Here is an 11,464-nt window from a genome sequence, read left to right as displayed (position 1 = left end):
TCACCATCTGGGATAGTTTGCTGATCTCTTTTCCTGTGGAAACTTACAAGAAAGTTATTGGAATGAGCTGGAGCCCTTGTAATTGCAATTGCTCTCAAGACCACAACATATTACCTTCCTCCTATATATAGCATTTTATATGTCTCCTACCTGATGGCTAGCACTTCTCCTGGTCTAGCTGGCATACCTCCTGTGGTGACCCAGATTACATCCCTGAGTGACCTGAGATCTCAGTCATTTTGCCATTCTTATCCATTCACCATCAAATCTGGCAGGTAATTGTGAAGATTTTCCTCAGTTGCTTATGGGTGCCAGATCTGTTCCTCCTTGTCCACATAGTGTAATTTCAGCCCTATGTTCTCCTAATGATCAGAGTCAATTCTTCCTGCCATAGGTTTAAGAGATGGAATGGAAACCATATCTTAAAGCTTCTTAGTTCTTCACTGTGTCCCAGTAGTAGCAGGGCCCCCCTGGGAGTCAGATACTCTATAAGCAGGAGAAGCTAAGTTGTGGGGATGCAAAGTACAGATGTTCCATCTGAGACATTGAGAGAGGTAATAAGCAGGGACACTCCTTGGTTTCTAGACTGCTGTGTTCTATCTACTGGGGACACAATACCGTGTGATGGTCATGGATTTAGAATGTATACTACATTCTGCAGTACGGTATCCCATCCCATCAGGGTGTCATTTCTAAGTTTGCATTTCAAATGTGTTTTCAAAGGCTTTTATTATTGAAATTATTAATCTGGAAGTTTCTGGGTTTGGATGTGGTGTGTCATGGAACAACAGAGTCCTTGGTGAGGACCCTGCTGCTGCACAAACACTACTGTAAGGTAATACCCTTGATCAAAGATGAAATTATGTGTGTGGAAAAGGCACACTTATATCTGGAGTTGTGTTGATTCCAGTTAAACTGAAGCAGTGCCCTTCCCAGAGTAGAGGTTCAGTGTAATCAATTGCTACCAAGTGGCTGGTCGATCTTCTTGAAAGATGTTGTTGTTATTAGGTGCTCAGCATTGATCTCTGTTGCTGGTGTGTTGGGCATTCAGCAGCAGCAGTATCCTGCTCAGCCTTGATTAATAGGAGCCCAGGCTTTTGAATTCATACATAATCTCTATTTCAGCCACAGCTGATCATCATTGTTTGCTTGGTTATTCATTGCTACTTCCATGGTGCATACTATCTGGTGGACCTTAACATGCAACACACTATATTTCACATTTTGAACTCTTTCTTTCAAACCATCCACATTTCTCCTCTATAGTCTCTTTGACTGTGATGTTCCAATTTTTCTTCTTGCAGGCTCCTGAGAAGTTAGGCAAGTGGTTCACCACTGTTCATGAGTCCATGTATATTTTTACCATGGGCCACTTCTCTTTGCATGCAAAGTGAATGATCAGGTAACTTACCCCAAATTCTACCCATTGGATAGTAGTGGTGAAAGTGGGCACCCTTGTCTTGTTCCTGACTTTAGGGGAAATGCTTTCAATTTTTCACCATTGAGGATAATGTTTGCTGTGGGTTTGTCACATATAGCTTTTATTATGTTGAGGTATGTTCCTTCTATTCCTGCTTTCTGGAGCGTTTTTATCATAAATGGATGTTGAATTTTGTCAAAGGCTTTCTCTGCATCTATTGAGATAATCATATGGCTTTTATTTTTCAATTTGTTAATGTGGTGTATTACATTGATTGATTTGTGGATATTGAAGAATCCTTGCATCCCTGGGATAAAGCCCACTTGGTCATGGTGTATGATCTTTTTAATGTGTTGTTGGATTCTGATTGCTAGAATTTTGTTAAGGATTTTTGCATCTATGTTCATCAGTGATATTGGCCTGTAGTTTTCTTTTTTGATGGCATCTTTGTCAGGTTTTGGTATTAGGGTGATGGTGGCCTCATAGAATGAGTTTGGAAGTTTACCTTCCTCTGCAATTTTCTGGAAGAGTTTGAGTAGGATAGGTGTTAGCTATTCTCTATATTTTTTGGTAGAATTCAGCGGTGAGGCCATTTGGACCTGGGCTTTTGTTTGCTGGAAGATTTCTGATTACAGTTTCAATTTCTGTGCTTGTGATGGGTCACTTAAGATTTTCTATTTCTTCCTGGTTCAGTTTTGGAAAGTTGTACTTTTCTAAGAATTTGTCCATTTCTTCCAAGTTGTCCATTTTATTGGCATATAACTGCTGATAGTAGTCTCTTATGATCTTTTGTATTTCTGTGTTGTCTGCTGTGATCTCTCCAAGTTGCAGGATATAAAATCAACACACAGAAATCCCTTGCATTCCTATACACTAATAATGAAAAAATAGAAAGAGAAATTAAGGAATCAATTCCATTCACCATTTCAATGAAAAGAATAAAATACTTAGGAATATATCTACCTAAAGAAACTAAAGACCTATATATAGAAAACTATAAAACACTGGTGAAAGAAATCAAAGAGGACACTAATAGATGGAGAAATATACCATGTTCATGGATTGGAAGAATCAATATAGTGAAAATGAGTATACTACCCAAAGCAATCTATAGATTCAGTGCAATCCCTATCAAGCTACCAACAGTATTTTTCACAAAGCTAGAACAAATAATTTCACAATTTGTATGGAAATACAAAAAACCTCGAATAGCCAAAGCAATCTTGAGAAAGAAGATGGAACTGGAGGAATCAACCTGCCTGACTTTAGGCTCTACTACAAAGCCACAGTCATCAAGACAGTATGGTACTGGCACAAAGACAGAAATATAGATCAATGGAACAAAATAGAAAGCCCAGAGATAAACCCACACACCTATGGACATCTTATCTTTGACAAAGGAGGCAAGAATATACAATGGAGAAAAGACAATCTCTTTAACAAGTGGTGCTGGGAAAACTGGTCAACCACTTGTAAAAGAATAAAAGTAGAACACTTTCTAACACCATACACAAAAATAAACTCAAAATGGATTAAAGATCTAAACATAAGACCAGAAATAATAAAACTCCTAGAGGACAGCATAGGCAAAACACTCTCCGAAATAAATCACAGCAGGATCCTCTATGACCCACCTCCCAGAATATTGGAAATAAAAGCAAAAATAAACAAAAGGGACCTAATTAAAATGAAAAGCTTCTGCACAACAAAGGAAACTATAAGCAAGGTGAAAAGACAGCCTTCAGAATGAGAGAAAATAATAGCAAATGAAGCAACTGACAAACAACTAATCTCAAAAATATACAAGCAACTCCTGCAGCTCAATTCCAGAAAAATAAACAACCCAATCAAAAAATGGGCCAAAGAACTAAACAGACATTTCTCCAAAGAAGACATACAAATGGATAATAAACACATGAAAAGATGCTCAACACCACTCATTATCAGAGAAATGCAAATCAAAACCACAATGAGGTACCATTTCATGCCAGTGAGAATGGCTGCTATCCAAAAGTCTACAAGCAATAAATGCTGTAGAGGGTGTGGAGAAAAGGGAACCCTCTTACACTCTTGGTGGGAATGCAAACTCGTACAGCCACTATGGAGAACAGTGTGGAGAGTCCTTAAAAAACTGGAAATAGAACTGCCTTATGACCCAGGAATCCCACTGCTGGACATACACACCAAGGAAACCGGAATTGAAAGAGACACGTGTACCCCAATGTTCATCGCAGCACTGTTTATAATAGCCAGGACATGGAAGCAACCTAGATGTCCATCAGCAGATGAATGGATAAGAAAGCTATGGTACATATACACAATGGAATATTACTCAGCCATTAAAAAGAATACATTTGAATCAGTTCTAATGAGGTGGATGAAACTGGAGCCTATTATACAGAGTGAAGTAAGCCAGAAAGAAAAACACCAATACAGTATACTAATGCATATATACAGAATTTAGAAAGATGGTAACGATAACCCTGTATGTGAGATAACAAAAGAGACACAGATGTATAGAACAGTCTTTTGGACTCTGTGGGAGAGGGCGAGGGCAGGATGATATGGGAGAATGGCATTGAAACGTATATAATATCATATAAGAAACGAATCACCAGTCCAGGTTCGATGCAGGATACAGGATGCTTGGGGCTGGTGCACTGGGATGACCCAGAGGGATGGTACAGGGAGGGAGGTGGGAGGGGGCTGCAGGATGGGGAACACGTGTATAGCCGTGGCAGATTCATGTTGATGTATGGCAAAACCAATACAATATTGTAAAGTAATTAGCCTCCGATTAAAATAAATAAATTTATAATAAAAAAAAAGAAAAATGAAGTGACTTACTCAGGGACATGTGTTCTTTAGTAAGAAAATGACAAGGAAAAATTTTTCAAAATAAAAGTGACAATGACAGTCTGTGGTAAAAAAAATAATAATAATAAAAGAGTAAAGACTTTTTAAAAAGGTAAAAAAAATTAAATCTACCCATTGGAAAGATTTTTCCCTCTCTGATGTCTTTCAGTGCTATATTGAGTGGGATGGTGTACCAACCATCCATTTTCATGGAATACCCACATGTTGAGATACCCACACATTAGATAACCTGTCCATGCACTAAGGAAGGCTGCTTCAATAGCAATCCAGTCTTCCCTATCTAACTTTATATACATCCACATTGATCTAGTACTCACAGAATCCAGTTCATACGTACTCTGTCAGTTCCTATACGCTCCTATTGGTGCATGTATGTTGCTGAGGTTCTTCCGTTCCTTCAACACATAGTCTTTTTCCTCCCTTTACAGGCTCTTTTGTTTAGCTGGCTTATGTTGTTTCTTTTTCCTAGTTATTGGTCTGGGGGTCCATGGGAATGCTTTTGGTAGGTCTTGTCAGAGGGTGCACACATTTTCTTGCATGTTTTCAAGCAAGAGTGGAGCACTAGCTTCTGACAGGGGAGAGCCACTTTTTGTCAGAGGATTCAGGGAAATCTGAGGATTAAAGAGTTTTCAGTGAATTAACCCAGATGTCCCCAGTCCCACTTTTTTTCACATGACTCACAGTCCCATTTTTTTTTCTCAATTAAGGCCCCAATCTTGGCACAGGCAACCTGTCTAAATTGAGAGTTAAACCTTCTCTGGAGCTCTGCCACACTTATGATCAATTCCTGGGTCTGATGCTCAACTTTTTCTGCATCTGCTGCAAGAGGTGAGAATTTCTTTATCTAATGACATAGATGTCTGCTGTTGTTACCTCTAGTTTTAAATTGGTAGCATCACTTTAAGCCTTTCAATGTCTTTTCTCCATTGCATTAAGAGGCTTCAGTAGCTATTCCATTCCATGGCTCTAATCACTTTCTCTCCCAACCTCTAATACCTCAATGTAGTACATGCAAGTTCTTTCCTTCCAGTGGTATTCACACATTGGTCCCCCACTAAAAGTGAATGTGTTAACAATTGTTCTGTTACAGTATACCACAGGCCATCAGTTTTTGACATGGCATCAGTGATCGGGTCCTCGTTGCCAGTCCAACAGAGAGGATTTAGATAAAAGATCTCATTTTAGAGTCACTTCCTCAGTGCTCCCTTGATAACAACTTTCTTAAGTCAGGTTTCCTGGGAAACACATTATGAAACAGAGATATATGTGCAGAGCTTCTTTTGGAAGAAGCTGAGCCATAATGTATTTGCAACAGAGACCTCAGCCAATCCTAGGCCTCTGATACTAGGATGGCCCCTGTGTTAAAGCGAGAGGGCTAGGCATTTGGGAACCCCCATCAATGAGTCATTGCATGTGGGCTGACCCAGAGAAGGGAGAATAACCCCTTGGCCTCCGCCATTCTCAGAGAGTGACTCAGCTATGTGCCTTTGTCAACTGCATGAATGAATGACTTTGTCTTGGAGCAGATGTTTGTGTGGCACACCACAGCTATGCCATACAGAATCTTTCCTTTAATGCTAAGAGAGGACTTGGATGGAAGGTTGGAATGCAAATGTTATGGTCTCAGTTACTTTGATTTTAATATCAAGGAACAGTAAGCACTCTGGGAAACCCCTTCTATGTCCTTCTTTCTTCTATGACACAGAAGTTTACTCAGAAGGCTTTCACACTACTAATTTTATTTAAATTATTTTAGATAATATTTTTAAATGTATTAAAAATTAGCAGATTGTGGTTCCTGAGTGTCAAAGATTGTCTCTCTAATTTTCTTTCTGGCTGTTATCAAGTCCTAAGTGAAGGGTCCAGACTGAGTTAGTGGGCCAGGTAAACACAGGATACAACCAGAGACTGAATCTTAGTGTAATTTTATGAGAGGCAGGAAAGCTTACCATCATTTGTGAGCAGGGGCTTTTGAAAACTTGAATTTGGAGAGGCATTGTATATTGCTATGTCTGTGGTCATTTGAGATACAAAAAAAAAATTTGTATTTCCTTTGTAATTTCTTCCTATTTTCTTATTTCAATTACACCAGCACCTAGGCTTGCCATAGTTCAAGTTACCAACTGCTTCTTGGGTGAGGATTTATTCCCAGATGCTCTTTGAGGTAAGAGCTGGCTGATGCTAAGCATGTTTTAAACTAAAGAGACTTTCCATGTATAATTTAGTATTCCATAATACAAAATATAAGAAACTTTTAAAGTACTGAACTTATGTTAAATCCTTTATTGGGACCATATATTGCCAATCATTATATGGAATGTGCTCTATTTTTGCCAAAAAAGTTGAAATATGTCTTGCTCTTAGGTAGTTTAAAATAATTTCTTTATAGATTTGCTTTAAAAGTACCCTGTGATATAGGAAAAGGATGAAATTTCAGCTGTATTTATGAGACACTAATTTTAACTTTACTTTTAAGTGCCACACCCATTTTGCTTCCATGCTCTAAAGCGTAAATAATTGACTTTCACCCAAGAGTTAAAATCAAATCAAGTTCCACTGAATGAGGAGAATTGCATTGGACCTAATACTCTCAAAGGGGAAGGGAGGGAGGATATTAATTATGTAAGCATCGAAGTTTTGGTCTGTTGGCACATTGGACAGCATTCATTAAAATTTTAAATTCTGTTTTACTACAGAGTAAGGACACATCTAGAGTTATGTATAATCAGCGAGGTGAGAAGAACAGCTGAGAAGTCTTATCAGTAGTTAAGTGCAAAAGTCTGTGGCGAGGATTATGCAAACATGTGTTTATATATGTCCTTTAATGTGTAGAGTACAGTGACGAGAAATTTTACTACCTCCATGGAAATATTTAATTTTTTGTGGATTTTTGTTTTCTAAAAAAGGTAATGACCTCAAGTGAACACGCATGAAGGCCTGAACCAAGGCAGTTAAGTCCTGGAATGAAAGGCGGCCTGGCAAATGAGAGAAATAGTCAAGTTTAGGACCATAAAATTTAGAACCAGGTAGGGTTTGGAGCAAGTAAATCGAGGGATTAAAGCTGAACCTAGAGTTCTAGTCCGCATACCTAAGAGAATGCTGGTTTTGCTAATTAGTATTGTATGAGAAATTTAAAGAACTTTGTATTTCATGAATGAATACAAATTTGAATATATTGACTATTGAATTCAAATACTGAATGGGAGATGTTAATAGTTATTCAGACCAAACTGAATGGAATTAGCAAATAGGAATTAATGCAAAGATGAGAAGCTAGGTGCAGACATACTGATTTGGTTAGAGAAAGTTAGAGAAAAAAGAATAAAAGAAATCTGAAAAGAGGATGAGAGGCCAGCAAAGGACCTTGTTAGGGCCTCTTGGTAAGGAAGGACACTGACACTTACCTCTGCTGGTGTCTCATCATCCCTTAGACAAAATTCACTGGCCCTAGACCCAGGCCTAGAGAATAATCAGAAACAGGATCTGCTTCTTCTGTGGCCCTGTGGTCTCTTATTTCTGCTTTTGACACCCTGTGTCCATGCTTTTCTTTTTCTGAAAGTATGTTTTCACTGCTCAGTTTTCCCAAAGATCAAAAGTTGATTGCTCAGGTCACAACATTGTCACTTTCTTGTTGAAATGCCTGAAAGGATCTGACAAAATCTCCATGTTCCAACTCCCAGTTCCCAAGATATAAAAACTAATTGGCCCAGTTTCCATCATGTAACCACTCTGGCCAAAATACCACGTCCAGAGAGAGGCTGTGTTGTCACGGAGGTGTAGAGAATGATGAAAGAAAGGCTGAGTGGTTATTGGTTTCAGATGCAGCAGATAGGTTAGGGAATATTAACATTTGGTACAAATGTGCCCAATTAAAGAGAAATTTTAGTAGAGTTCTGAGGCTGAAATTGGGATAGCAAGAGGTTGAAGTAACTGACTTCAACTGAAGTGACTGAAGTGACTGACTCATGAGGAAGATCAGAACTCCTCTGAGTTAGGTGAAAGGTGCAGTAGCCTGAGGGGGTAACAACACTGAAGGAAAGCTGAAGTCTCTTTTGTATGTTTTTTATTTACAATTGGGTAGGATATAAACATGCTTATTGCTTAGGTTGAATAAACCCAGTAGAGAGAAAGAGAATTAAGATAGAAGCCAGGGAAGAGATAATTGCTGGAGCATGATTCTAGAGGTGGTGAGAGATGATGCAATCAGGAGCACAGGAGGAGATATGACCTTTGGAAAGAAGACATTCTCATATCCACAAGATGTGCAGTGAACATACAATGCTGAAATTAATCTCTCTCTGAATACTTATTGTAGTTGTTCCAATTGGGTGACATTAAACCTGTGGATAACTTCAGTCTGCCTTCAGTCAAGGAGGCATCTGTGTCTGCTAGATTTCCAAGCAGATACGAGAATCGAGGTCTGGCCTTTGTGATGAGACTGGATGTCAAAGAACCTTTTCTTCCCTAAACAGGATGTCTTTCTGTTTATACATTTATGTCTTTGAGTATACAACCCAACTGCCTTTTTCAGCATTGCACGCTCTAACTGGGGAAACTAAAAAAATGCTAATTTTCATACTGAAATCAATTAAACAGGTTTTCACCATTCCAGGAAATTGACTCTCAAGTGTAATTTCCATCATCAAAGTACCTGCTCTATTTTTTCCTAGAATGAGATTTGTAAGCAGTAAAATACACAGATTTCAGGTTTATAATTTGGACTTCCCAGGTGGCGCTAGTAGTACAGTGGTATAGAATCTGCCTGCGATGCAGGAGATGCAGGAGACACATGTTCAATCCTTGAGTGGGAAGATCCCCTGGAATAGGAAATGGCAACCTGCTCCAGTATTCTTGCCCGGAAAATTCCATGGGCAGAGGAGCCTGGCAGGCTACAGTCTATGGGGCTGCAAAGAGTCAGACATGAATGAGCAACAAAACACACACACACATACAAAAAAATGAACATACGTACTATCCCAAGTAAGATACAGAACATTTCCATCACCCCAAAGGTTTTATTATGTCACTTTCAAGTCAATTCCCATGCTTCACAGGCAACAACTTTTCAGATTTATGTTATCATAGATTAGTCTTGCTTTGAACTTTATATGAATGGAATCAGAGAGCATTTACTGTTTTGTGTCTGCCTTCCTTGCCCATCATGTTTTAAGATTTGTATGTAATAGTGGTTCATTTTTTATTGTTGTTTAGTGCTCCGTTGTTTCAATATACTATAATTTGTATATACTTTCTCCTCCTGATGGACATTTTCCCACCTTTTTGCCATTATTAATAAGGCTGCACAGAAATTCTTATACAAGTTAGTTTGAAAAAATATGTCTTAATTTCTCCTGCATAAATACTTAGGAATGTAATTGCTAGACCTTAGTATAAGTGTTGGTTTAAGTCTACCAGAAACTACCAGATAGTTCTTAAAGTGATTATATTCTTTAACATTATCTTCTTTAATGCATACAAATTCTAGTTACTTTTTATCTTCTCTTGAATTTGCTATGTAACCAGTCTTTTAAAATTTTATCCATTCTCATCTGTATGAAATGAAATGGTATCTCATTTTTGGTTTTTAATTTGCATTTCCTGATATTTAATGTTATAGAGCACATTCCCTTACCCCTATTGGCCAGCTTTCTTGCCTGGAAAATCCCATGGACAGAAGAACCTAGTGCGCTACAGTCCATAGGGTCGCAAAGAGTCGGACACACAGCAACTTAACATGCACGCATACATTGACCAGTTAGAAATCAGTATGAAATCATCACTGATTACTAACCCTTTGTGTTGCTTTGAAGGATATGCTCTTGCCATTATAGATCAAAAGCAATAAAATGAGCAAAATAAGCTAGCAAGTGCATAATCATCTATAAAGAATACTTTGTGAACAGATATTTAATTGAGACACTCAAGGTTCAGAGCTCTTTAGATTTCATTAATTAGACATGTGGACATCTAATCAATGTACCAATTTGCCAGCAATACTCATAATTTCTTGTTATAGATATATTCAATGTAATTTTAGCATGAGGCATATTTGTGGTTGAAATATTAAAGCAACTCTTGTAGAAATACAATAATATATAATAAATTTGAACCTTGCTTTTATAGAATGTGTAATAATTACTTCAGCCAGGAGGGTATTAAATTTGTATTAAGAACAGGATAAATCCATTTCCCTGCCACCGTACTAACATTTAGGTCAAATTCTGTTTATGGTTGAACAGATTAGTAATAGTTCATCAAATATTGGTACATTTTTTATTGCTTTTTTCCCAATAAAAATTAAACAACTATTAAATGTTGGGTACCCTCATACATTCCATTAGGGAAGATAGATGCAAAAATGAGAGGTTATATTACCTCATGCTATTGCAGTAATACATGTAACACAGTGTAGTGTAGTGTATCAGTGGTGTTCATGTGAGCCAATGACACAGATGAAGGGGCACATTAATTCCTACCTGGGTCATCAGAGAGACTTCTGCATAGTGGTACTGCTTGACCTGGACCTAGAATCCAACTTGCCAAGTAGGGAATTTAAGTTACTCTGGCTGGCTTCATGAGTTTTGGCTTAAAGAACATTTTGTTGGAGTAAGGGAGGGAATGATAAGGAAGAAAGTGGATATTAATGAAACCAGACACTATGCCCCACCAAGAAATGTGACAGATGTGTTCACTCTCATTATCACATCATCGCACATATCTTGCAAACACCCCTAGGACATAGATAGTATAATTCCTGGTTTATATGCAAGGAATGTGAAATCTCTGTGGTCCCAATCCCAGTTTCAGAAATGTTAAAATATGTTTGTCTTAAAATCAATAAAATACTATAAAATCATTATTATGAGTTTTTATCCACTCCTTTAGAGTATGTAACATTTTAAAAGAAATAATTTTAAACTATATATAACACGACACATTTTTATCTTCCTCACAAGGCCTCAGAGTTGGTATGATTCTTACTCTCTCCTGAAAAACATTGGGCAGTTTGCTCTAGTCTGCTGCTGCTGCTGCTAAGTCGCTTCAGTCGTGTCCAACTCTGTGCGACCCCATAGACGGCAGCCCACCAGGCTTCCCCGCCCCTCGGATTCTCCAGGCAAGAACACTGGAGTGGATTGCCATTTCCTTCTCCAATGCATGAAAGTGAAA

The sequence above is a fragment of the Bos javanicus genome, chromosome 10 (assembly GCF_032452875.1).
Source record: "Bos javanicus breed banteng chromosome 10, ARS-OSU_banteng_1.0, whole genome shotgun sequence".
Taxonomy (NCBI): Eukaryota; Metazoa; Chordata; class Mammalia; order Artiodactyla; family Bovidae; genus Bos; species Bos javanicus.
This window is presented reverse-complemented; position numbering follows the sequence as displayed.